The sequence below is a fragment of the Hippichthys cyanospilos genome, chromosome 5 (assembly GCF_059441005.1).
Source record: "Hippichthys cyanospilos isolate Australia breed blue-spotted pipefish chromosome 5, RoL_Hcya_1.0, whole genome shotgun sequence".
Classification (NCBI taxonomy): Eukaryota; Metazoa; Chordata; class Actinopteri; order Syngnathiformes; family Syngnathidae; genus Hippichthys; species Hippichthys cyanospilos.
This window is the reverse complement of record NC_142373.1, coordinates 1343351-1368350: the sequence shown is the minus strand read 5'-3', so window position 1 is coordinate 1368350 and position 25000 is coordinate 1343351. Positions and strand designations below refer to the sequence as shown.

General features: G+C 38.2%; 1 protein-coding gene across 19 annotated transcripts in view; it reads left to right on the top strand.

Annotated features, from left to right (window-relative positions):
- The window catches only part of LOC148423109 (peripheral plasma membrane protein CASK), a 115814-nt gene that overhangs the window by 9632 nt on the left and 81182 nt on the right, over positions 1-25000 (top strand). The window lies entirely within an intron of this gene.

Here is a 25000-nt window from a genome sequence, read left to right as displayed (position 1 = left end):
TCATCAAACATAGTCTACAGATAAATCGAGTGGCGTGAATTTACAAAGCACTTTCATATGGTGCGAAAAGGCTCGCTTTCATATTTTGATAATTCTTTGTTGCAGTCCTAATATCTTTGTGCTATGAACTCATATAATAACAAAAATGGATTGAGACTATTACTAGAAGATCAGTTTGAATAAAATGTCAAGCGCAAGTAATTGTGTATTTTCTTTGTTTTTCATTTGGTGACTCATGTCCCCCTCATCATAATCCATATTAGGAAGTAGTCTACTGAATAACAAAAGGTGAAAAAAATACCGGTAGTTAAAATTCAAGTTCATGTAAAGCTTTTATTGCCTTGGAGATTGTAAACAAAACATCTTACACAATCCAGATGATTCAGTTGTTGTCATTGTTGAACATTTCTACTGAGGACAGTACAGTAGATGAGTGCCTGTGTGAGATTGCCTCATCAGCTGATTTTGTCTCTGTTGCTATTAAAAAAAAAATGCAGATGACGCCAGGACTAAAGGCGGACTGAGCATTGTTTATACATTTTGAGGACATGCCAGATGTGAGTTATTAAAATGTACGGATTATGAAAGTGGAGTGCTTCATAATCCCCCCCCCCCCCCCCCAAAAAAAAATAAAAATAAAATACATAAATAAAACAAAGACAATATTGGGCTAGTGCATTGTGACTGAATGGGGTCCTGAGCCTTGTGGGGGACAGGGATGTTATGTTGTTGCCTCCGGGGGGGGGGGGTTGTATGTGTGTGTGGTGTGCGTGTGTGTGTGTGTAGCTGTGGCTGTGTAGCAGCTTGTGTAATATAATCTAAACCACTCTGTTGGGGTTCTGAGGGCGGGAGAAAATGTGCTGAAAGGCTGGTTCCGGCACGCACAATTACACATAGATGATATAGCAGCGAGATCTCACACTTGGCCACTTAAAATATTTATGCATTCCCATCAAGCCAGAACAAACACCCCTGCATGAACATTGCTGCTCTCAATGGTAAAACAAACACACACAATGAGTCTGGTCTCAGTGTCACAGTGGACTCCGCAAAGTTGGATACATTGCCATTGTTAACTTTGAGTAATTTCTGTTGAAACCTGCTACAGGTTACTTTACAGTATAGCCCAGGAGTGTCCAAACCCGGTCCTCGAGGGCCGCTCTCCTGCATGTTTTCCAGGTTTCTTTACCCGACATACCCTTTTCAAATGATCAGGATCATTATCCGGCTTTTTCTGAGCTTGACGATGACTTCTTTTCTGGGAATGTGGCGGAGCTGATCTTTTCCTTTATTGTACCTTTATTGTCTGTTTGAGTTGTGTGACCCTCACTTTGTGGCAAAACTTGTCGCACACAAGTGGCCAATAACATCCATCCATCCATCTATCTATCCATCCATCCATTTATTTTCTATAGCCGCTTATCCTCACTAGAGTCACTGACTTACTGGTGCCTATTTCAGCTGTCTTTGGGCAATAGTCAGGGGGCACCCTGAACCGGTTGCCAGCCAATTGCAGGGCACATAGGGACAAAAAAAAACATTCACACCCCCAGTCACACCTAAGGACAATTTAGTGTGTCCAATACACCTGTCATGCCTGTTTTTGGAAGGTCGGAGGAAGCCGAAGTTTGCGGAGTTCCAAGTGGGCTCGGGGACAACGTGCAAACTCCACACAGGAGGGCCAGGGCAAGCTGAATTTGAGTTTGGAACTCTGAACTGTGAGGCAGACGCGCTAACCGCTCTTCCACCGAGCCGCCAGCCAATAACATAGAGAACATTAAAAAAAAACTTCATTATGCTGACAATATATTATACAGTGCCCGTCTAGCATAAAATAGCTGCTAGCAAGCAGGACTCGAGGGCTCCATATTGTCCGGCGAGAGCAGTCAAAGTGTTTTTCAAAGGCAGTTAATAAGTAGGTTTAAATGACTTTCATGCTGACCGTCTGATACTGCTGCTCCTACTGATCACTTCTGATTGGATTTGGACAAACCAGGCTGATGCAAATGTGGGTTCTGTGGTCACCACTTTGTCTCATTGACTGTTAGCAGGGGGTAAGAGTTGTCTAAAATCGGTTTATTTGTGTAAAAAAAAAAGAAAAAGAAATGATGATTGCCAAAAGGTATGAATGTAAGTCATTCATAAATAAGTGGAAATGTGCTATTTCATCTTCTGTATTTGTTTTTCAAAGGGGGAAAAAGGTTTGTTTTCTTTTATTTTTATAGAATATGAAAATACTCAATAGCTACAGCTCTACAGGAGAAATACAGGATGCTCTTATTACTTTTAAATTGCCTGTGTGTTATTTTGGTTTCACAACTGAAGACAAGGATGGTAGTATCATGGCAGATAAGAGTCGGCCTCTTTGTATGTTTACATTTGCACACTAGATTATGTTTACATCTACAGCCTAGATCATTAATTTTCTTTCGGTTGGTTAAAAAAAGCATTTTTGAAAACTAAATTTATATTAGGCGTTATTTCATATGACAAATTTTGCAGATATCTCTTGTTTATGTGGACAAGTGAGACATCTAGTCTAATGTTATTTGTGTCTCACCCATTCCTAGTTGTAATGTTTTTTCTGTTTCATTTTACCAAAGCACTTCAAAGATGTGACACAACAATAGATTTATCATATTAATTAATTTGAAGTTGTTAATGATTTACACTTTCCGATTTCCAGGAGTGTTAGGACTCCTAGTTGTTTGCTAAGTGATCTCATTTGACTAATTGATTAAATCACTCATTGATAAAGCTGTGCTACAAAGTATAACCAGTACGAGTACTTCTAGCATTTGTCATCAGATTGGCAAGCTTTATCGCTTTCCCCTGTGAGCTCAAAAGTGTCCTCCTCTCGCATGATTGAGGATTTCCGCATTGTCTGCGATTCTTCCAGATGAAAACTGCCTAAAAGCTTAGACAGTGACAGAAGCACAGCAGTGTGACAAGTGACTTTGTAGTGAAGAGTCTACAGAGGATTCTTAACCGCTGTGCTATGTAAACATCCTTTCAGGACGTTCTGCTTTATACAGTAATTGAAAAGGATTTCCTCTTTTTAATCTTTATCTTTGTACCCAACTGAAAGTGACCAAGAAGACTATGCATGGCATATTGCTATATTGTGATCACAATAGCGTCCATTTTAATTGACAAGCCTCCAGTTAACTATAAGGCATACATTTTTTCCCATTTCATGCTATGCATCTAAATGCACACCTGCAGGAATCCCATGGGTGAAATTTTCATTTTTTGTGGAAATTTAGGAGATTAATGAATTAAACATGCCTACTGTGTTTTGCTTTTTCTATACATTGCTATTGCTTTCTTGTTTTTTTTCCCTCTTGCTGCCACCATTCAACTGAGGCCTTTTCAATCCAAAGCGGTTGCCTGCCAAGTAACACACACCATCACCTGGGATACGGCTCACCCATCCCAGAGAAGAACACCCGCTGTATAGGACACAAGGAAAATATATTTCCTTTGTAGCGTTCTTAGATGCCAGCTGGCTTCTGAAATTAGTGTGCAGTCATACAGTCAAAGCCACACATGAAGACTGAAGTGACTTACTGCTTTCTGCATTATATTTTACAAGGCACAGTGTACTTTTTTTACATTTGTGAGGAGGCAGAACTTTAAGAAAATGATAATAAAGTGGACATTATCCTAATTAATTTACGAAATGTAGACATGATTTAAAAATGCATTTAATTGAAGTTTTTCTATGTTGCCAAGGAATACTTCTAGCGTTATCCTTCTTTTCCTCTATGATACCAATTTTTGGTGGTATTATGAAAACAAAAATCAAAGGAAAAAGTGAGGCACCTTTTAAGGATTTAAACATTGAGCTGCACACTGAGCGTACGTCCCACTCGATTTGTTAAAGTTCATGATGATGATTTGAAATGCGATTGTTTACGTTTGACTCATTTTTTCTCAAGAGCGGTCTTTATTGGTCTGATATTTGAGTTTTAAAACAGTCACAAAAAATAGATTTAAAAATAGTCCTCACTGTGGAATCAATATACCTGCAGTCCAAATTCCTAATGTTACAGTAACTAAGAATGCTGTTCTGTAGGCATTGTCCTAGTTGGTGAAAGTTGTGATTGAACATTATTATTACTACTAATACATTAGAAAGTATATGCTTATGCGTACTTTACCTGCCTGTAATTTTTTTAACTGTGTGTGTGTGTGTGTGTGTGTTGATTATCTGAAGGAAAGCCATTCCCAGATGTCAATGCTAATTTTCTGTTAGCCCATCAATAAGACTCCAATTGACTGCTAGCATTCACACTGATAATGTTTGTAAAACAAAATGTAGATTATTTAAAGGGATACTAAACTTATTAATATATTTTACACAGTAAAAAGTTAATGTGTTGTCAACAATTAAATCACTAATGACTCATCAGGGCTTACCTGTTTTCTGGGTTTGGTCATTTGGCATTCGCTAGCTGAGCATTTGCTGGTTGTTACTTGAGCCAGGAGTACATGCAGTGTCATTTTCTGTCAACAGCAAGTGGAACATTGTTCTTTAAAACTAATAATTATGCATTCAAAAACATTTGGTTATCAAATTATATACAAAATACTAACTTTTTACTGCTGAAAATGGCTGAATAAGTTTTGTATTCTTCAAAATATACAATGTGTGTAAACCTTCCCCAAACTATTTCCACAAAGTTGGAAGCATGCAATTGTCCAAAATATCTTAAAATGACCCAATTAACATTTAGGCAGTACTAAAGAAGTCAAGCCCTGCCTGATTAGTTAGTTAATTAGAAGAAGAGGTCTGTAACACGACTAATATAATGTCAGACAAGACCGGGACATGTATTTTTGGGACGCTACCAGCAGCACGAGATCCTGGAGTGCATGTTGGTTGAATGTACCATAATGCAATGAAAAGTTTATTAGGTCATAGCCCACACTCACAATGGGTTCTACTGTGTGGGCAAGTCAGAAGTTTCTCTCTCTCGCTCTCTCTTTCTCACTCTCTCTCTCATTTATACTTTGCCAATTGTTCTACTTGAAATCTTATGAGGTTAGAGGTTTGATAACCGCAACAGAGTTGTGTTCAGAGTGCAAAGGACTCTCAGTGGTCAAACAGGATCCATTTGAGGGTGCGGTTTATTAAACATTGTCTAATTCTCATTTTTCATGAAAAGAATTCTTTTTTTTTTTTTCAAGTACAAGTTGAGTTTTTTTTTTTCTAAGTTTGAAGCCCCATATTAGGGGGTCAACATCATTGCATAACTTAAAACCAGACAAATTTCCTCCACACATCTGTGTTTGGACAACATGCATTTGATTGCAAAATAAGTTGTATCTTGTCATGTACTGTACAAGACGTAAAATGATTATATATACTTGCTTAGCTCTCACATCGCAAATAGGCACTTTCATCCAGCGTTGTTATCTTGCTTGTTTATGTTTGAAAACCAGGCAGCAGGATTCATTTTTTTCGGCTGACTTGAACCCACTGAGTACCAAAAGGAAAATAACCGGCACTCCAATAGAAATGTACTCTACATTGCTCTTATTTCACCATTCACTATTTTGAAGTTACCATTTATAAGAGGCACTCATACTTTTGGCCTTCATTTTGGGGAAGAAAAAATGTCTCATATTTGAGGAATTAAGGTATTATCATCTTAGATGTGGCACTTGCCAGATCTCTGTGTGAAAGTGCCTAATTATGCCGTTTTATTTTTTTTAAAAAAAAAAGACTCTGCTGGTGAAAGTTTTTCATTTTCACTGTCTGTTCTGTTTATACAGTATGCACAGAAGGGTGTGTTGGCAGGTCCACCTTTGCAGGGATTGTCTAAATGGTTATTGGCTTAATTGCGAGACAAGGTCACACAAGACTTTCATCCATCACACTGTGAACGCAATTGTCACTGTATGACACATCACACGTATTTTATCAGATAAGATGGCATCTGAAATTATCGGATTGGCTCACGGGGTGTGAAAGTGCACACCATTGCAGTGATGTATTCTGTTTTTCTTGGTATTATGTATTTAAGCTAAAGGCCGCTAAACGCTCGGTTTTATGTCACATTGCCGATAAAGCAATTTGGAGGGTGATTGGATTGAATTTGGAAGAATCTTATTATGTCACAAGCAGTAAGATTTACTACTACTGAATATTCTATACTATGTGCATGCAAAGGATGCTTGAGGCTCACAATGCCTAAAAGTAAAGTCAGTCACACACAAATGCATGAAAAGCAGGCTCGTGTGAGATTTAAGGGAGTAGAAAGCGTTCTCATAACAGTCGCCAGTGGCAGCAGGCTTGAAGGCCCACTGCTAAATTGCTGTAATAGATTACACTTTTTCGCTCTATTCAACACTGTCTTTCTCCAAAGCTACTTTCATTTAGCTTTGACTCATCAGCATCCATTTATAATGTTGCATTGTCAGTCTACTCTTTTTCAAGTTCATAATCCTTTGTTAGTCTCAGATTTATTTCCCGGTCACTTTAACACCCACCAGGATTAACACTGCGTCGTTGAAGTGCCACAAGTTAATGTACGTCATAAGATGCAATTGAACTAGGGGTGTTGCGACAAAATGATTACGATTCGACATTCCATGAGTGAGATTGTCCAATATTAATAAGCCGTCCATTTTTTAAATGCACCTTTTCCAATTACAGCGTTAGGGTTCGGCTTACATCACAAATCTGTTATACGAAAACAGGACGTTATTATTTCAAATTGACAGTTGGGCAACAAATCCAGTTACTAAGATTAATTACGGTAATCACTTTAAAAATCGATTTCAAGATGACCAAAATTTGGAATCGAGGGTTGTCACTTTGGACAGTATGCTGGATTGGTGGTTGACAAAATGTGTTTACAACATTTACTATTTACTTAATTGTGGTGTTTAAGCAAGTTATTACACAAGTTATGAACAGCTGCTTTTGGCACAAGCTATGCATGTTAAGTTTGTATTCAAATTGGTTTAAAATAAATGAAAAAATAATGGTGCTTGAGAAAAATATCATTATATGGAGCAATTGGTTCTGACTGAGCAGAGTAATGCAGAGGTTACTGTTATTTAAATCAAAGGTGGGGCTCAGGGTAACTGAATGCCCCGTAACATTTAATATTTGTAATGTTTGTGTATTATTGCTTACTATTATTGCTTACTTCTTTGCACATTGGTTCTCTCGTGTGCTACATGAATGCAAACACAACCAAGTCAAATATGTGCCACGTGAAAAGTGCATGTAGAAAAGAATAGAATATCTTTGTCATTGCATGGCAAGCATACAACAAAATTGGAGGTGCTGCTCTTATTTTTTTCATATTAAATAAATATGAACAGAGAACAGAATAGAATAGAATTCATAATCTCACTGGCGCCCAAACGTTATTGACATTTTTACTGTGTTCTTGTTTTGTTTTTGGTCATTTGGACAGTAAAATGAGTATCTTAAACGAAGTAATTAGTGATGTACTGAATACATCCGGTATCTATTTATTTTTTTAACTACTGTAATTCAGTTTAAAGGTACATCACAAAGATACTACGTACGGGTAAAGGGGTAGCTTCAAATGAAAACTTAATTGGATGGACCAACGTAAAATAATAAATTAATAAATAATTGTTTTAAAAATGTACTAGTTTGCGGTGGCATTCAGAGGTGCACTTGTGAAAGATTTTGTGGAGCGTACATGGCACAGCCCTGACACGGGCGCAATTGCCGCCAACCTGTTGTGCTTAACGATGGCTCGCAAAACCTGGAGTGCATGACATGCAATCAAAAACAAGAAAAGCAATTTTGGGGCAAAAGTAGAGAAAGAGAAAAATTGGATACTCAGGACGTCTAGCATCGAGCTGGTTATGAAGAGAGCAGGAAGCAAGAAAGTCTCAGCAGCCAGGAGGTGGCTAGCCGGTGTGAAGAACCCAAGAAACTAAAGGTTATGAGAGGCCAAGAAAAGAGAAGAACAAAAGCGAGCCCAGGAAATGAGAACAAAGGGGACATATGACCTCGTATCTGCTGTTGAAATCCATGGCCACTCCCAACAATGCCAATGGGAATGGTTTATTTGTTCTTTGAGTAAAAAAAATAGATGGTATTAGTCATCTCCAAATCCCACACTTAATAAGCTATCATAAAATGATACTTTTCTTTTGATCCATCAATCCGTCAATTATCTGTAGGTCCTTGTCATCACGCAGGTCGTGGGCTTGCTAGTGCCTATCCCAGCAGTCTTCTGGCATTTAAGTGGGGGACACCTTGGACTGGTTACCTAGCAGTCGCAGGTAACACAGTGACAAACAACCATTCACGCACCCAATCACACCTATGGACAAATTAGAGTGTCTAATACACCTGCCATGCATGGTTTTGAAATGTGGGAGGAAGCCGGAGTGCCCAAAGAGAACCCACACAGGCTCGGGGAAAACATGCAAACTCAGCAAGGCAGGACCAAGCTGGATATGAACTTGGGTTTCAAAACTGTGAGGCGGACGTGCTAACCACTCTTTCACCAAGTCGCCCTACTTTCCATATACAGTAATAACCCTTAACAATGCAAATATTCAATCAATCCAACCAACCACATATGATTCTGAAAGAAAATAACGCATTACGTTTGAATTCAAACGTGTGGCTCTTCTAATATTAGAACTGCATAATCTACTGTAGCTAAATTGAAGAACTGTACACTAACATTAAACACCTTCACAACGTCACTAGTGAAAATTGCACAGGTTTCATGAGAACATGTCCCCAGTTCTTGTGGTGTCCAGAAGTCTCTGGAATGTTTGGAGTGGGGGTTGGGTGTTTTTACTTTGAAAAACGGAGAGTTCCTTACCACCCCCTGATCCAGTCATCTTAACGAGAAATTAACGTACAAAAGTGGTGTTATTTTGGCATTTGGGGGATTTTGTTGTCTGTCTATGAGCTTTCCATCAATTCATTTGAGAAGGACTTATATCCAATCGGCGGCATTAAGATTATGCTTGTAAACCCCTTCGGGCCGTGTTATCATGTGGGCAGATAATCGCTTTTTTGAAAACACCCATTGTGCTGTAAGGGGTGGGGGTTCAGTTAGACCCCAAAAACAAAACAAAATTGCTAGATGACGTCAATTATGTTGTGTACATCAGGTGATCTTTGATATTTGGTCCGGGAGAACACAATCTCTGTACATTTAGTCTTGTTTTCCTGTTATGTTTTTGGAAATGGATTATTGTGACAACATCAAAGTCCAAAGACTGCCCAGAAGCTAGATTCTTTTTTTTTTTTCCTTTTTGTTCATATAATGAATGTTCAAGATCTTTTTCAGGTTTTGCACCAATTTAGACATCATCCGGAGGCTGTTCACAATTCCCTATGTATCCGCTGCATGTACTATAAAGTATATGACAATTGGTATATTGCAAAGAACATAGCTGAGTAACAGTGCTATATTCTTCTGAAAGGGATATTGTACCAGATCACATACCAATGATAAACACTAATCACATAATCTCTCGCTCGCCTGGCAAAACAACTCTATTGATTTGTGCGTTCGCTAACTTTATTTGAGATTAAGGTATTGACTATGACTGACATTTACTATTAGTAAGGGTAAGTAAGGGACAAAATATCGGTAACATAATATGACTGAGAGCACTAGAAACTAGAAACCACCAAGGTTTTAGTACTTTGTTTTTGATTTTGTTACTTACTCAGTTTTCTGGTCATATAGTTCCGACAGACATTTACCGGCGGAATGATTTAAGTTTGATTGAATATTGTTTCATAAATGTCAACATACTGTGGATAATTTTCTTTTATTATTATTATTATAATGTCACGTTAATCTTATTATCATTGGCAAAATATTTCGATACTTTTAGGTTTGGTATTTAAAAGGCTTCTGTGTTAAATAAAGGCTTGGGAATAAAGAGTATTGGTATGTTTAGTTTATTTTTTTTATAGTCATAGAGACTACCACTAAAAAAAACACTGATTTCCACTAAGGAGCAATGTAAGTAATATCAGAAGTCATTTTAACCTGATATAGACAATGAGTTAACATTAAAAACATTAAAAACAGTATCAATACATTGTAGTAGTATTGTATTTATTATCCATACCAAGTTAGGCGTTCTACTACTTTGTTTGTCGGGTTCTGTATATGAGTGAGCTTTGCCAATATCATATGTGTGATTTTTTTTTTTTTTTTTTTTTTTTTTTTTTTTACAGAGGGCACATTTTTCTAATGAAGATTCCCCCCAAACAGTCTATTATTAATTAATCAAATTATACACATCCCATCTCATATGCAAAAGCAAACAAAACCAAAACAATATTATTGAAATAGAAGTTCAACCTTCATGTGCGCATACGTTAACATTAGTGATCGACCGATCAGCCTGGTCGATTGTCAGAGATATTTGGAAATTTTACATATGGCTTTTTTAAAAATCATTATTATTTATTTATTTTATTTTTTAGACATGAAGAAATCAATGGAAATGTGTTGCCTTTAAGACTGATTCAATGGGATGTTTTTTTTTTTCAAATAATGCCAAGAAAATAGTTTCTATATTGTGAAATGATGGATGATTATTGTTTTCTTTGTGTAAAGGAAAGGTTTTCCCGATAGAAGTACCTCCGGGTTTTCCGATGATGCATTTCCGTTTCTGGGTTTGTAGATAGCCGCGCTAATCGAATGGAATGTTATCTGACGGCATCCTCGCTAATTTATCAGGCAGGAATGCCGTACTTTTCATGAGTATCGATATTATGATATATTTTCGTTGTTTTGTCGATAGAAGTGCTTCCGGTTTTGTCGATGACGCATTTCTGTTTCCGGGTTTGAGTTATAATTTGCTATTTGTGTGATTCAATAAACATAGTTTAGGCATTACAATGAAGTTCAGTGTTTGCATCATTTTATTATTTTTGTTATTTTCTACTGCAATTTTTACACATTTACCACAAATGAATATCGGCTCCAAACATCGGGTCTCCGCCTCCTCTACTAATAATAATCAGTATCGGTCTTGAAACACCCATTCGGTTCATTACTAGTTAATATATTGTTGAAGAATCTGTAAGACTGGTTCGAGAATAAAAAAATATTGATCAGCAAAACATTTGATTTTAATTGGATGCAGAAGAAAGGACAAGACATCAGAATAGTTCAAATTCTTCAAAACACAGCAATAAAAAAAGTCATTTTAAAAAATATTACCACTGTACTTCTGAAATCCTGCAAGAGGGTACAAACCAATTCGAAAATCCGAATTAGTAGACAATAGTACATGTTATGATCAAAATGCTTTAGTCTACAGCCTTTAGTTGGTAGTCAGTGTAGGAGAAGTGAGAAAAACCGTGCCATAGTCGCAAGCTAGTTTGTTTTGGTGTGTTGCAACCTCGGTTACAAGGACAGCAACGAGATATCTAAATCATTAATTTTAACGATATGTACAGTCTGTGTCTGCGTGTCAGGTTGCAAGTTGGTGTCTGTCTGCTGATTGGATGTTTGGTAATGTGCAGCTGCCTTTAACAACACCCTACAAATAATGATGTGATGTGAATGAACACAAAGCAGGTGAAAGATAAGAAGGCAGAGAATACATTGATGGGTTTGTATGAAGGGGAAGTGTGGGTGTGCAGCCACATTTTGCATGGCCACATTATGGCTATGTTGACATACTGTCAGACAGATGGCTGGCATGTGCCACATGGTGAGCGGCACAAGCGCACTAGGCTTGTGGAGGTGAGCTGGACAGGAAAAACCAAAGTGTCCTAAATTCAAGCTGCCCGGATGTCACACAATGTGTAGTCACAACACAGACAGACAGACATACACACACACACACACACACACACACACACACGCACGCATGTAGTGTAAGATAAAGTTAAGAAAAACTTTCTTAATTTAATCCTTGCTAAATGATCCAGTAGCTTTTGCTTATTTAAGGGGTGCATTTAAAAGAAACTTAAGAGGGTAATTGAGTCTTCAAAAAGGGGTTTTCAAGTCTTCCTTTACATGACCCATCTAACTTTACTTATTTCATTTACTGTATGTATTTCTTTATTTTGCAATACTAATGATTGAGCAAACATTTTTGGGGGGACTCCTCAAAAGTAATGGTTTTGTAAATATGTGTAAATATATTTTTTATATTTTATATTATATAAAAGACTGCAACTAAATTATTTTAATAAATGATTCATTCATTGTTCATTTATATTGCTAATTAAGTGCTGAATTGGAGTTTTAGAAATGTTTTAATTTCAAGAACGTTATTTCAGATCGATAGTGTGGAAAATGCACAAGAAAATGAATTATGATTCAGGCTCTGATTAGGTCTGTAACTATAAATGTTGTTTTCCAATGTAAGAGCAAATGTTTTATTTTGATTTTACACAGGTTGTTCAGATGATGGATAGAAGGATGGACTGACAGAAACAGGATGTTTTTTTTCTGATGGAAGGTGTCGAAAATGCACAAGAAAATGAACTATGAAAACAGGCAAGAATGTTGTTTTCCAAAGTAAGGCTGAATGTTTTATTTTAACGCAGGCAGTTCAGGTAGATTGTCGGGTGGGTGGACAGATGGATAAAAATGAATCGGAATGCTTTGATAGACCACAGAAATCATTTTTACTCTTGTGAAGCTAAATTTAATATTACAGAATCATTCAGACACTTTAAAATTAAACTGGTATCACTGGCGTAGCTCTGATAATAACCCCCACCCCACATTCTGTCTCTGTGCTGTTTCAATAGAAAATGGCATTTAGGCTGTGTGACTGGGATTTACCTCTTATAGAGGTTGCAATAGCAAACTTGAAAAATGGAAAATATTTCAGCGTAGACGCGTCATGCGACTGTGTCTTCTAAAAAGGTGCTATCTTTAAGACCGAAACAACGTAAACTCTGCAATTTGTTTTAAGTATCAGTGGCAAGTCAAATAATCCACAATCAGGTAACAATGAGCAAGTAAGTAAAGAAGAAACAATATGCTTCGGAAGTCGAGAAGAGGAACAAATCGGACATGTTGAAAGTAAACAAACACTCAAAGTAAAAGGCGGACTTTTCTACCAAAATGGGCTAAGCTACAGTATATCAGTGGGTGCAATATTAAGAAGTTAATGACGGATTGTACATGTAAGTACATTCTAGTGTTTTAAATTTACCGTTACATTTGTTAATATCTGTCGTTGGCTTTTGCACACATTTCGTAAATGCAGTTTGAACCTTAGACTTACTGTGTCCTTTTTACTAAATGATTTTTGGGACTCCAAACATTCCTTTTGGGACCCATAGCTTTTTAGTATTGTGAGTCCAGGGGACCCAACAGTTTCCAGACACATAACAAATGCCAAAAGTCACTCCTTCATAATCTGCCAAGGGAATACAAAGTGACAGTCCTCCATCCTTCCTTTCTTCCGAAAGATCTTCTTTTGTCAGAGCAAACGTCAGAGAATCAACAGCTGCATTTATGCCACTGACAGCTCAGAGAGAGAAACAAATGAACAGAGGCGCTTGCACAAGGACAAGAGTGGGAGTGACACAAAGGAGTCAGAGAGTTTTCTGTGTGTGTCAGTACTCACACATAAATACAAAATGTCTTATACATGTTTGTTGGGCTGCTGTTGTCAGTACTGTTGATTCATTGGCGCAACAACAACTTTGTAATCAGTTCCATCGAGCGGCTAGTTCCGCTCACCATAGTTCTCTACAGAGAGGTTAAGAACGATCCGGATTGTTTTTCAACTGTGGGTGTCTGGAGGATGGCAATGAGGAGGCACATTTGTCTTTTTCACATTCCTTTCTGTCCACTAATCAGCAGACTGCAATGCATCTGGCACTGCTAATTTAATACTATACCACAGTGGCTTTTAGCCCAACGTCAGCTTTTACCTGACTTAGTCGGGGTCCTTAATATGCAAGAGGGGCAATGTCAGTCAGGAGCTTTCCACTTTTTGAGGTAGCATCAGAGATGTTACAGAGGGCATCTGGTGTGCCTGGGTTTGTCAGTTTAATCCAAAATTCCGGAGTAACTTTTGCCAGTCTGTTACCTTTCAGGTTAACTAATATTTGTAGTAACTACCCAAAGACCTTCTCAGTTAAACTCTTTAAAACATAGCTGTGGTGCTCAATATCGCTAGCATTGTGTAGAATCCTCATCCCTCCAAAAGCATCACTTCAAGAGACCCCGAAAATCGAAAGTTTGTTCAAACATTAGAATTGCTTCTTGAATGAGTATTTTTCTTGACTTTTGATTGCTCACTCATTTGTAAAAACAACACCGGCACGTGTGCTGACGAATAGTATAAATTGTTAAAAAAAAAAAAAAGTGATTTTGAAGGTTTTGTTCCAATACCAGCATTGTATGGTCTGTCAAGAAAAACTGCATTGAAATGCATTTCTGGTTTTGCTGACTGTATGAAATCCAACTTATACAGTAATAGCTTGGAGAACCTATTTGTCGAGACGTTGTGTGCATCTCACTGTTCGATTCGATTCTCATTTTTGGGTCTATAATTCAATTCAGAATCAATTTTTGATACAAATTGATTTTGGATTAGAAATTGTTTGATTGAAGATGAATTCTGCATTATTCTCCAGCTGTGCAAAGAATCGCCATGATCTACTCCAGTTTGCAAGATACAATGACAATTGAAGACATTTTTTACGTTTTTTGAATATTTTGAATTGTAAGTAAAGCGTCTTTCTCCACAAAAACAGAATGTGCACTGTAGCATTCTCAGTTCAAATTAAGGTGGTCTCTCCAACTAATGGTTCAGAAATTTTATTTTGCCATCCTTGTATGAACACCGCAAGTGCTAATACAAATAAACGAAAAATACAATTGATATCCTTTGAACAAAATGAAACCAAATACCCTAAATGATTGACCTTAAACTTCATATCTTGTACCCTTTTTGTGCAGTAAAACAGTGCAGTTTTACGAAGCTGCAAATCAAACACAACCCTCAACCAGGTGCTAGACTATTTACTATTATATCTTATAAGCTTAGGTTTTCGCTGGGTTTCACTGTGGCACATTTCTGAAAGTACTTCAGTTAGTCACGTCACAAGCTGATGAATTGTGGTACTTCCTTTTCTTATATCCTTCGAAATAAAAGCAGAGGCAATATTATGGTATTGGTGCAGCAAACATAGAAACCACACTCGCAACAAAGGTCATTTACATAAATCACAATTGTTCATTGACATACCAACCACTAAAATGGAAGATGGAAGCCTTATTAGATTAGGTATTGTAAATCTAAATGACTTGATGGGCCATTTCCTGTCATTAAGTAAAACATCAATTTAATTTCTCCCCCATCATCTTTCTTGATAGCTATTATTAGATGATATAAAAACCACACTGTTTAGATATTTGCATTTATTAATAATTTATTATTTTCTGTCTGAGTTTCAAATGTCATACTTTGTTTGAATGCGCCGTGTAGTTAGCAGCTAGTGCTAAGGCTAGAGACGTCCGTATCGTACAATGATAACGTAATTGACTGGCGGTTACTTAGTGTATGTCATTTGCGCTTTCACTGAATGAACTGAAGAATACAAGAGCATTCTTGAACACCAATTAAATGTGTGTTAATGTTGGTAAAACTATGATGTGATGGTATTAAAAATGGAACAAAGCTAGCTGCTCCCCAACCACCGCAAAAGAGTCACTATTAGAAGAAAGTACTGCGACAGTATGATCACACAAGGATGAGTTCCTTTTTTCACCTCAATCATTCTCTGCCACGTGATTAAACATAAACCAGGCATGCAACGATAATGCTCTCCAAACCTGATTTGCACATTACCACAATAACACTTCTCAGACTCATTAAGCCAGCATGCCTTATTTCATTGCCTGGTACTTAAATTTTAAGAAACACAATCCATTTAAACATTGTGCTTGGCCAACAAACAGCATGCTATAAACTCACTGCGACACTAATGCACCATATGTACACACAACACATATGGCGGCCCAAAAGCTGACCTCGTTGCCATCTGTGTTCGTGCGTGTATGTGTGTGTGTGCGTGCATGCGAGTGTGTGCCTGCACGCTTGGGGTTGTGCATGTTTGGTAAATGAATAAAGAAATTTGCTTGGGTCTCAAGCACACCTGCTGCGAGTTCAAAGACTTTGTTGATGCAACCTGTTTAGTTGTATCCACAAGGCTTACTTGTGTTATGCTATTTGAATTCTGTTGGGATACAGCCACACATGCTCTCATGCATGCATCACAATTACTGATCACAACATTAGAGAGACCTGCACAATCCAATGAAATTCTGTGCATTACTTCTAATAAAATGTTAGCATGTTCCGTTGTTTTGGTATCTTGTTTTCTTGCCTTAATAATAACACTATTACTACTACTAATAATAATAAGCTAACGTAACACATAATAAAGGCTTGGGAGCAAAGCATTCATCTCTGCAGTTTAGTGGCTGGTTGCTTCTTTTCTTCACATATTATTGAGGTTGGAATAAATGGGGGTGGTCTCCTCTCAAATGTTTTGAAGTGTCATTTGTCATCCTGAAAGCGGCAATGCTTGTTTACACCCACAGTGATATTTACAAGATAAAAAGTGAACCTACAACGTAAAACTGGACATGCCAAAGGTATACAAGAGCCGGTTGCTCTGCTGAGTTTCCTTTCCCGCCTTCTGCCACAATGTTTTATTCATATCCCTATAGGCAATATCAGGCAGGGTTCAGATTGATTGAAGCCTTGCTACACGAGTGCAGCCTCATTAATTTGCAGTCGAAGTGGCGTTGCGAGCACCCTAGCTCAACTTTTGCACTGCAGCATGACATCATCGGCCGAGCGTTGCGGTGCTCAGTGGCCCGCAATCAAGCTTGTGATCAGATATTTATAATAACAGAATTAACAACACTTTTTTAAAGATGCACGTGTGTGCGATAGTGCTTGAAATGAAAGTATCTGTTGCTTCGCCTAGATGTTAATGTCTCAGCGCCCGGAGCAACACGCTGCCATCCAACATTAATTTTAATGCAAAGCTGTCTTTTTGGTCTCGGATCGTGCCTGAAGCACCTAATAAAGATTATGGGAGAACACAAATATTGATTCAAAATAAGTTAACAGTTTCTCCTGACATAGACCGTAGACCAATTGCGGCTCAAACATTTCAGTAAGGCTACTAAAAAACACTATTCTTGCCAATGGAAACACTGTTAAAACTGCAAGTACACACCTACTTCATCATGACAAATCTTCAAAATGCTCATGAACTTTGGTACCGCGCTCTGCCCATTAGATGGTGTACACAAAATAAATTTAAATATTGAAAAATGTAGAAAGAAGTTTGTACTGCATGGAAAATACACATACAGGAGGCATATAGGCAAAAAAATTGTAATTGACCCTCAATTCCATAATTTGGTTTTTGTCAAAGTATCAGCCCTGGAATTCATCCAAATAGCAACATCGAAACAAAACGTCAGACTTCCTGTATAAATTCAAGCATGGGACTAATTTTATAATACTTATTGAATGGTGAATCTATCTTCCCCTCCAAGACATTATTGAGTTACTTTTATTCCATAATAATGATTAAAATAACAAATGAAAAAAAAAAAACATTTTTGACTATTAAATTGTCGTAAGAATTATACCAGTTTCTTACTACCTGATACTTATAGGCCTTAATGAATCATACTGCACCTGTAGTGTGTTAATTTACTACAAAAACATGTAATGTGCTGCATTTCACACAGTGGCCTCAGTTTATAATGAACACCGTGCCCTAATTCATTGCCAAGTTTCATTGCCATCTACACCATAGCCTAAATCCCCACCTCCTTCCCCTCTGTGGGAAAAAAATGGTAGTTACGAGTTTCTTTAACTAACCCAGCTTTAATGCAATTTTATAGAAGTTGTATTTTACACTCTTCAACTGAGGCTCGCCAGAATGAATCATAATTGTAATCCTGCTGAATTCTTTCCACTTTAAAATTGAGCTGTCCTTATATGGCACTACTACAGTACAGTATTTCGGATTGTCTTTTATTGGAAGTTGCACAGTCCTAATTATGCGTACAAATACTGACCTTGCTCATAATAGAGGCCACACCGCACTGAATTGGGTAAATAAACTGCTCTGTGTAGTCCAGTATAGGGTAAATAATAAATTTCATTTCCAATGTTCTCCCATGGATGTCATGTTATATTATGCTAGATATTGCCCAACATATTTGACTCCCTGATGCTCCAGTTTTCACAATCGGCATAGACTTTGCAAGCAGCTCCATTCATGGCTTTAAAAGTAAAGACAAATTGGGTCCTAAGCGAGGAAAAAAAAAAAAAAGATCAGGTTTTCTTTTTAGCTCAAGTGTGACAGTGAGAAATAGTGGGCCTAGCAAAGTTGAATGTAATAAGCACTCGTTGAAGAACACGGAATAAATGCTCTCCTCATGGTTGTGTGGCGCAGCATGTTCAAGATGCTGCAAGTCATCCCCCACTTAGAGACGACACCATGGGATGTCTCAGTTTCACTCGGCACCAATGCAACTTATGTGTACTCGCTGTGCAAAGACCTGAATGTGTGCGTGCGTGTGTATGTGTGTGTGATCTCTGAGTTTGTAGCAGTGCATGCAGGCTGTGTGTATGTGGGCTAATCTTAGCTTTTGCGCTGGCCCGAGCCAGCGATGAGGATTAAGACACATAAGCACACTAGCAGTGAGGCATCACACGACAACCTGAGATGCTCATAAAAGTTGTGCAAAGGTCACATGACTGTCCCTAATTAGGAGATTTTTCTTACTAGTGCCACTTTGTTAATGCTACACTAGATAAGACCATTTGAATCTGACAGTTGATGCACAAATATCAAATAACAACATAGAAAGCAAAACAAAGGCTGATAATCTGTTCCACGTGAGCGACATTTTAGGAGACAAAGCAAAGAAACACGACAGATGGCAGCTTCTCTCACAAAGCGAACCTTTTTGTTTTTTAGGTGTTCCGACAAATAGATTGGGAGAAAATCCACCAATCCGTCTTCTAGAGCCGCTTACCCTCACGAGGGTCGCAGGCTTGCTGGTGCCAATCCTACCTGGCTTCAGGCAGTAGGCGGGGGACACCCTGAACAAAGCAAATTTACTTGTTGTCAGACAATCGCATGGCACAGAGACGAACAATCATTCATACACACCTAAGGAGAATTTATCATGGCCAATTCACCTGCCATGCATGTTTTTTGGAGTGTGGGAGGAAGCCGGAGTGCCCGGAGAGAACCCACGTGGGCTTGGGGAGAACATGCAAACTCCACACCGGAAGGCCGACGTGAAGTGGATTTGAACTAAGGTCCCTTTAACTGTGAGGCGGACGTGCTATTGACTGTGCCTCAGAGCCGTCCTTGTGAGAAAATACCACCCTTGTTTTCTTTCGTTTTTTATGATTTCATAATAGTCAACTACCGTACTGTGATACATACTGTGTAGCCTGAGAGTTTACAGAAATGCTGAAAAGAACTTAAAGATCTGGATCATGATATTTTTACACTTTACACAGTTACACAGATGAATTACACATATAGATTACATTTGGCACATTGGTGATTTAATTTATTATTAAATACGAGTTTTATGGTACTGACATTTCTAACTAGGAAGTAAAATGTCTTGTTGGCGGGCCATACTTATCACCGTGTTGCTGCCACGCCTCCTTTATGATGTCGTTCAACGCTGCCGGCCACAAAACATCCATCTTGACCGCTTATCCTCACAAGCATCACAGAGCGAATGAAGAAGCCCAAAACAGGTGTTTTGCTGACATTAAAATGCAAAACATTGTCTACAAATCACACTCACTGACACACGTTCCCTCTCAAATCTGTCCCCGTGGGAACCATGTTGTCATAACGTTAGTTCCGCCTGTGGGTAACCAACATTGATAGCCCAGTTGTGTGCTCCCAAACACCATTTTCTCCAGTTAGATATAGTAACTAATAAATTAACCATTGCTGTTTACTTGGACAACTTTGTACAAAATATCTCCTTCTAAACTCCGGAACCAAAATGAAGCTAAAACACGTGGATAATGCCGACATGCATTTACTCTTCTGTCCAATCCAATCCAATCCAACTGTATTTGTTAAGCACTTTAAAACAACCACAGCTGACCAAAGTGCTGTACAGAGAAATAAAAACGTCGTAAAAACAGACATAACAGCTCAAGGACATAAAAGGCTAAATCTGATAAGACAAATGAGTAAGGGTCAAAAATAGAATAAAATGAAGGATAAAAAGAATAAAATAGCGAATAAAAATGATAGATTTAAAAGAATAAAGGAATAAAATAAAACAAACGTAAAAAGTCCACTGTCTTACTCAGGGTTAAACGCCAAGGAGAAGAGGTAGGTTTTGACAAGGGATTTAAAAACAGGCAGGGAGGAGGCCTGTCTAATGTACTGAGGCAGGTTGTTCCGTCATCATAAGCTTTTCATGTCATATTTACCTGATCGAGTGGGGCCAGTGTGAGAGCACAGATATAAGATAGGAATGATTAGAAATGCGTTAATGAAGGAAAATAACACTTCAGGGGGGTTTAGAGTGAGAACTCAGCATTGTTGCATAGTTAAAAGCTCCAAAGTTTCAGTTGCGAATGATTACATTACAGTCTTATTTGAGCGAGCGCTGGTGTCTCGTGTCTCATTATTATACACCAACTATTTTCACCTTTCGTCTCCTGAATTTTTTTTCATTACTAGAGACAATATTTTTCCAAAGAGATGTTTTGTAACCTGAATTTTTCATAACGGGAGACCTTCGTAAGTAGAGGTACCATTGTATAGGCTATTTTATTTATGGCTGGGCCTTGAAGGATATAAATAAATATTTTTAATGGGATAGTGGAATCTCTATGAACCGCCATCATTATTCATGTCATAGTTGAAGCAACAGCACCACATCTACTTGATTATTTAAATTGACACGAATGTTAATCATGCTGAAATACAAAGAATAGTTATATTGTCTTGATAACAACCCTTCCTGGGTTATTTTTGTGTTCTGCCTGAGCCCGCGTGGTTTCTCTCCGAGCACTCCAGCTTCCTCCCACATTCCAAAAACATGCATGACAAGTGTATTGGACACACTAAATTGTCCTTTGGTGTGATTGGGTGCGCGAATGGTTATTCGTCTCTGTGTGCCCTGCAATTGGCTGGCAACCAATTCAGGTTGTCCCCCACCTGAGATTGGCACCAGCAAGCCTGCGACCCTTGTGGGGATAAGCAGCTAGAGAATATGGAAGATGGGTGTATCTTGACAATCCCAAGTCTTTGTGGGCACCCCCAGAAGACAATTTAGACACCAATTTTAATTTGTAATTTAACTACCACGTTTGGAGAACAAATGTGAACCATCACAATATATTTCCTCATTTACAGCTGGTAACACTTTGTGTGCTATTTCAAAGCATCCTTTTTTATGTGTACTTAGAAAACATCCCAGAATATTCACTGTGTCTACTTGCCAACTGGCGTTTTGATCTTTTTGTATTTTGATCTTGACCAACCACATGTGTTCCTGGTAAAAAGCTGCATGGTAACAGTGACAAAGCCTGACATAACAGAGACAAATGAGAAACTAATCATGCAATAAAACAAGCTCATTGTGCTCATGTGCTGTCTGGTCAGCAGATGACTGTAACAGACGTGGCTGTGAGCCTCGCCAATCTCTCACCGTGGTATGGATTACTTTAGAAGTCACTCTTGGGCAAGCGTCAGCGTCAAGAGGGTCATCTCATCATTACTGCCTTGAACTTGAACCTCACACTAGCTGATTGGTTACTCAGCATACATGAGGTACTCAGATGGACATCAGTGGGATAATGGCCAGGTAAAAAGGTCAGAGCTCTCATTTGGCTTCAAGGATCACAAGTTGACTTTTCAATGCGTTTAAATTAACAGCTGAAATATGGTACCCGCGAATGCAATCGCACTTTTGGATCTCGGGTCTTTGCTAGTAGAGGAGCTGATTATGGAGGAGAGGGAGGCTTTGCTCTGTGTCACCCTTGGAGCATTGGGTTCTTGTCAGGCTACGCTGGCAGACAATTGACTGCGGGGCATAGATTTGGTGTATTCAGTGTGCAGAGCTGATTGGCTGCTGAGACACTTTCACTGACATGTGGATCAATGCCAACTTGCACAGGAAATCCCTTATACACAAGTGTAAGTGGAGAAATTGACTCCTCCAGTAAGGTTCCTGTAAGGTTATTTTGCGCTGTGTTATTTGTCAGGCAAGGATTAGGAGCTCATCCTGTGTTGCAAGTGATTTTCATACCTGCACCAAGCAAAGTGGGGTTTTCGTGGCTGTATGTGCATGCTGGATGGTTTTCCTTTGTGAAAACCGATATTTTCTTTTTAGTTATGCTGCGGTTGTTAACCTTAATATCATGTGCATAAATTTTTGTAGAAAGCACCACTTGTCAATAGGGTAGTTAGCCACCATGAAGGGGAGGATCTGCATCACCCAGCTCATCGCTGCAGCTATGCACAGATTTTTATATGATCCTATATATCTGAAGTCCATGGGGCAAGCTCTCTTAGCGCCTATCATTGCCAAGCAGATGGAAAATTAAGTGTGTGGTTGGTTGTGTGGTTTAGACATTAGACACTTTTTTTAACCAGTTCAGCGCTTGTTGGTGTGACCTGGCTACAGTCGAATGATGCTTAGTGAGGTTGGAAGATAAGACCCCTTAAAAAAAAAAAAAAAAAAAGTCACATTGTCTGAGATTGTGATTTTGGTCTCAAAACAATAATTTGATCTGCTTAAGGTTGTTCCATGTAAATTTACACCAATCCCCTAAATCTTCCTCCTGACACCTCTTGAATTTGCTTGATATTTATTCTAATTGTGCTGTATGTCAAATGAAAAAATCCAAAGTTTGAGCCGCCTAGTTCAAATGGGTACTGAGCATAATCTGTGATCTTTTCCAAAATAACAGTTTGAGCAAAATCTTTGAAAATCTTTTACAAACTGATTATGGCTTCTATCATCCATCCGAGTCCGATGTTGTTCTAAGTGGCAGTTCTAATGCTGAAGCTGCCAGTTGTGAGGGATATATCAAATGAAAAAATGCTTGATCCTCTTGCTCAAACTGGAAAATCATGAGATATTACATGACTTCAGTTGATATTATGAGGCAATTGCCTGTTTTCAAACTAGTTTGAGGCGAAACAAAAAGTGCAGAATGTTCCCAGAATCAACAGAATCTGATAGTTAACTAAAATGTCAAATAAACAGATTGCTGAATTAAACACATTTTAAATAAATTCATAATGAGCAGTCTGATTTTAAAAAAAAAAAAAAGGCCAATGTCAATATTCCGATTCAGATGCTAAATATTGGCGTAGATAATGGGCCAGGCCCATAATCAGTCCATCCCTACGACTGAATGCAACTCACAAGATGAGCAACTTTGTTCTTTCTTTAGTTTCATTGACTGCAGAACACATTTGCAAAGGTGCAAAACCCATCTTCTGCATTATCCTGTTCATTACATTCGCCACTAAATGTAGGTGCATTGTCTCTTGTGAAAAAAATCGAATCAATTGTTCATTGCTTAGCATACTGAGCTGAACAATGCTGCACTGAGGAGCTGTTGTCGTGGAATGCTGTGTTGCCGTTGCTTTACTCGCCATTGTTGTCATGTCACGTCATTCTTTAGACAGCAAACTAGTTTCCACTGAATCAACAGCGTCTCTGCTGGTTGTAGCCAACCAGTGCACTCCATTCTCAGTTGTTTCAAAACTCCACAACAATAACAGATTGCACAGAAGAATGCATAGGGAAGGGTTTTAGTGCTGAATGAAATAATCCCAAAAATGTAGTCATGGATGTATGTGACAGCAATTGGCTGGGACCAGTTCAGGGTGTCCCCCGCCTAGTGCCAAAAGATGACTGGGATAGGCACCAGCAAGCCTGCGAACCTAGTGATGATAAGTGACTCTAGAAAATGGATGAACATATAGACAGAAAATGGATGAATGTATTTACAGTACCAGTATTGCTTGGTTCAAGGTAGCCGGGCAGGGCAACCACCCATAAAGGCCTAATGTCTGCCCTTGCATTATTGTTTTAGTTGCCAGGCATTTTATATTCATCTTCTCTTAATAAACAGAAATAGTTGATTTTTCTTTTTGTAACAAAGCACTGATTGAGACCGAGGAAATGAAAAAAGATTTACAGATTGACTTTGGATGACAGCCCTGACGTTGAGGCAGACAGGCAGACACGTTAAATTGGAGAGAGTGGATCTCGTTATTCTAAGAAGTGCGAAAGAGCTTTGTGTGGAGAAGTCCCTCTGGAGATGCAGCAGCGCTAACAGATGTCACATTACTGGCCGACACTGATGTGATGTGCAAGTGAGAGGAAGAGAAAAGCAAATAAAACAGTTTTCCTTTTGCTTTATACATGAATAAAAAAACTTAAAACACTTTCTCTGATGTTTCTTAATTAGAGCCCCTTGTACTTTCCCCTTCCTGTCCTTTTTCAACTTATTGTTAATCTTTATTTTTTGCACTTATTTGTTTGAAGGAGTCTGCAAACGCAAGATACTATGAGTGTATAAAAATGCAACAAAGACCATAAATTATATACTAACGTGGGCTCGGAACGAGCCTGTGGATAAGCAATCAACGTCATTTTACATTGGTTACATGTAATCCTAAGTGAACCTCTCTCAAATACTTACACAGTCATCACTTGAAATATAAATTGTCACTAACCATCATTATAGGAATTTATTATGATTGTATTATCATATGAATATACAATAACACCAATTCTCACATTACTTGATGCAAATGTAGCTCAACACTATATTACTATAAATAATAATATGCTGTATTTTTTTTTGGACTAAATGTCACAGTTTTTTCAAAGTGTAGATGGTCCTGCAGCATATACTCAGGTTCATTCACTCAGGTACATTCTTTGACTTTGTAAAATTAATTTACCCCAAAAATGTA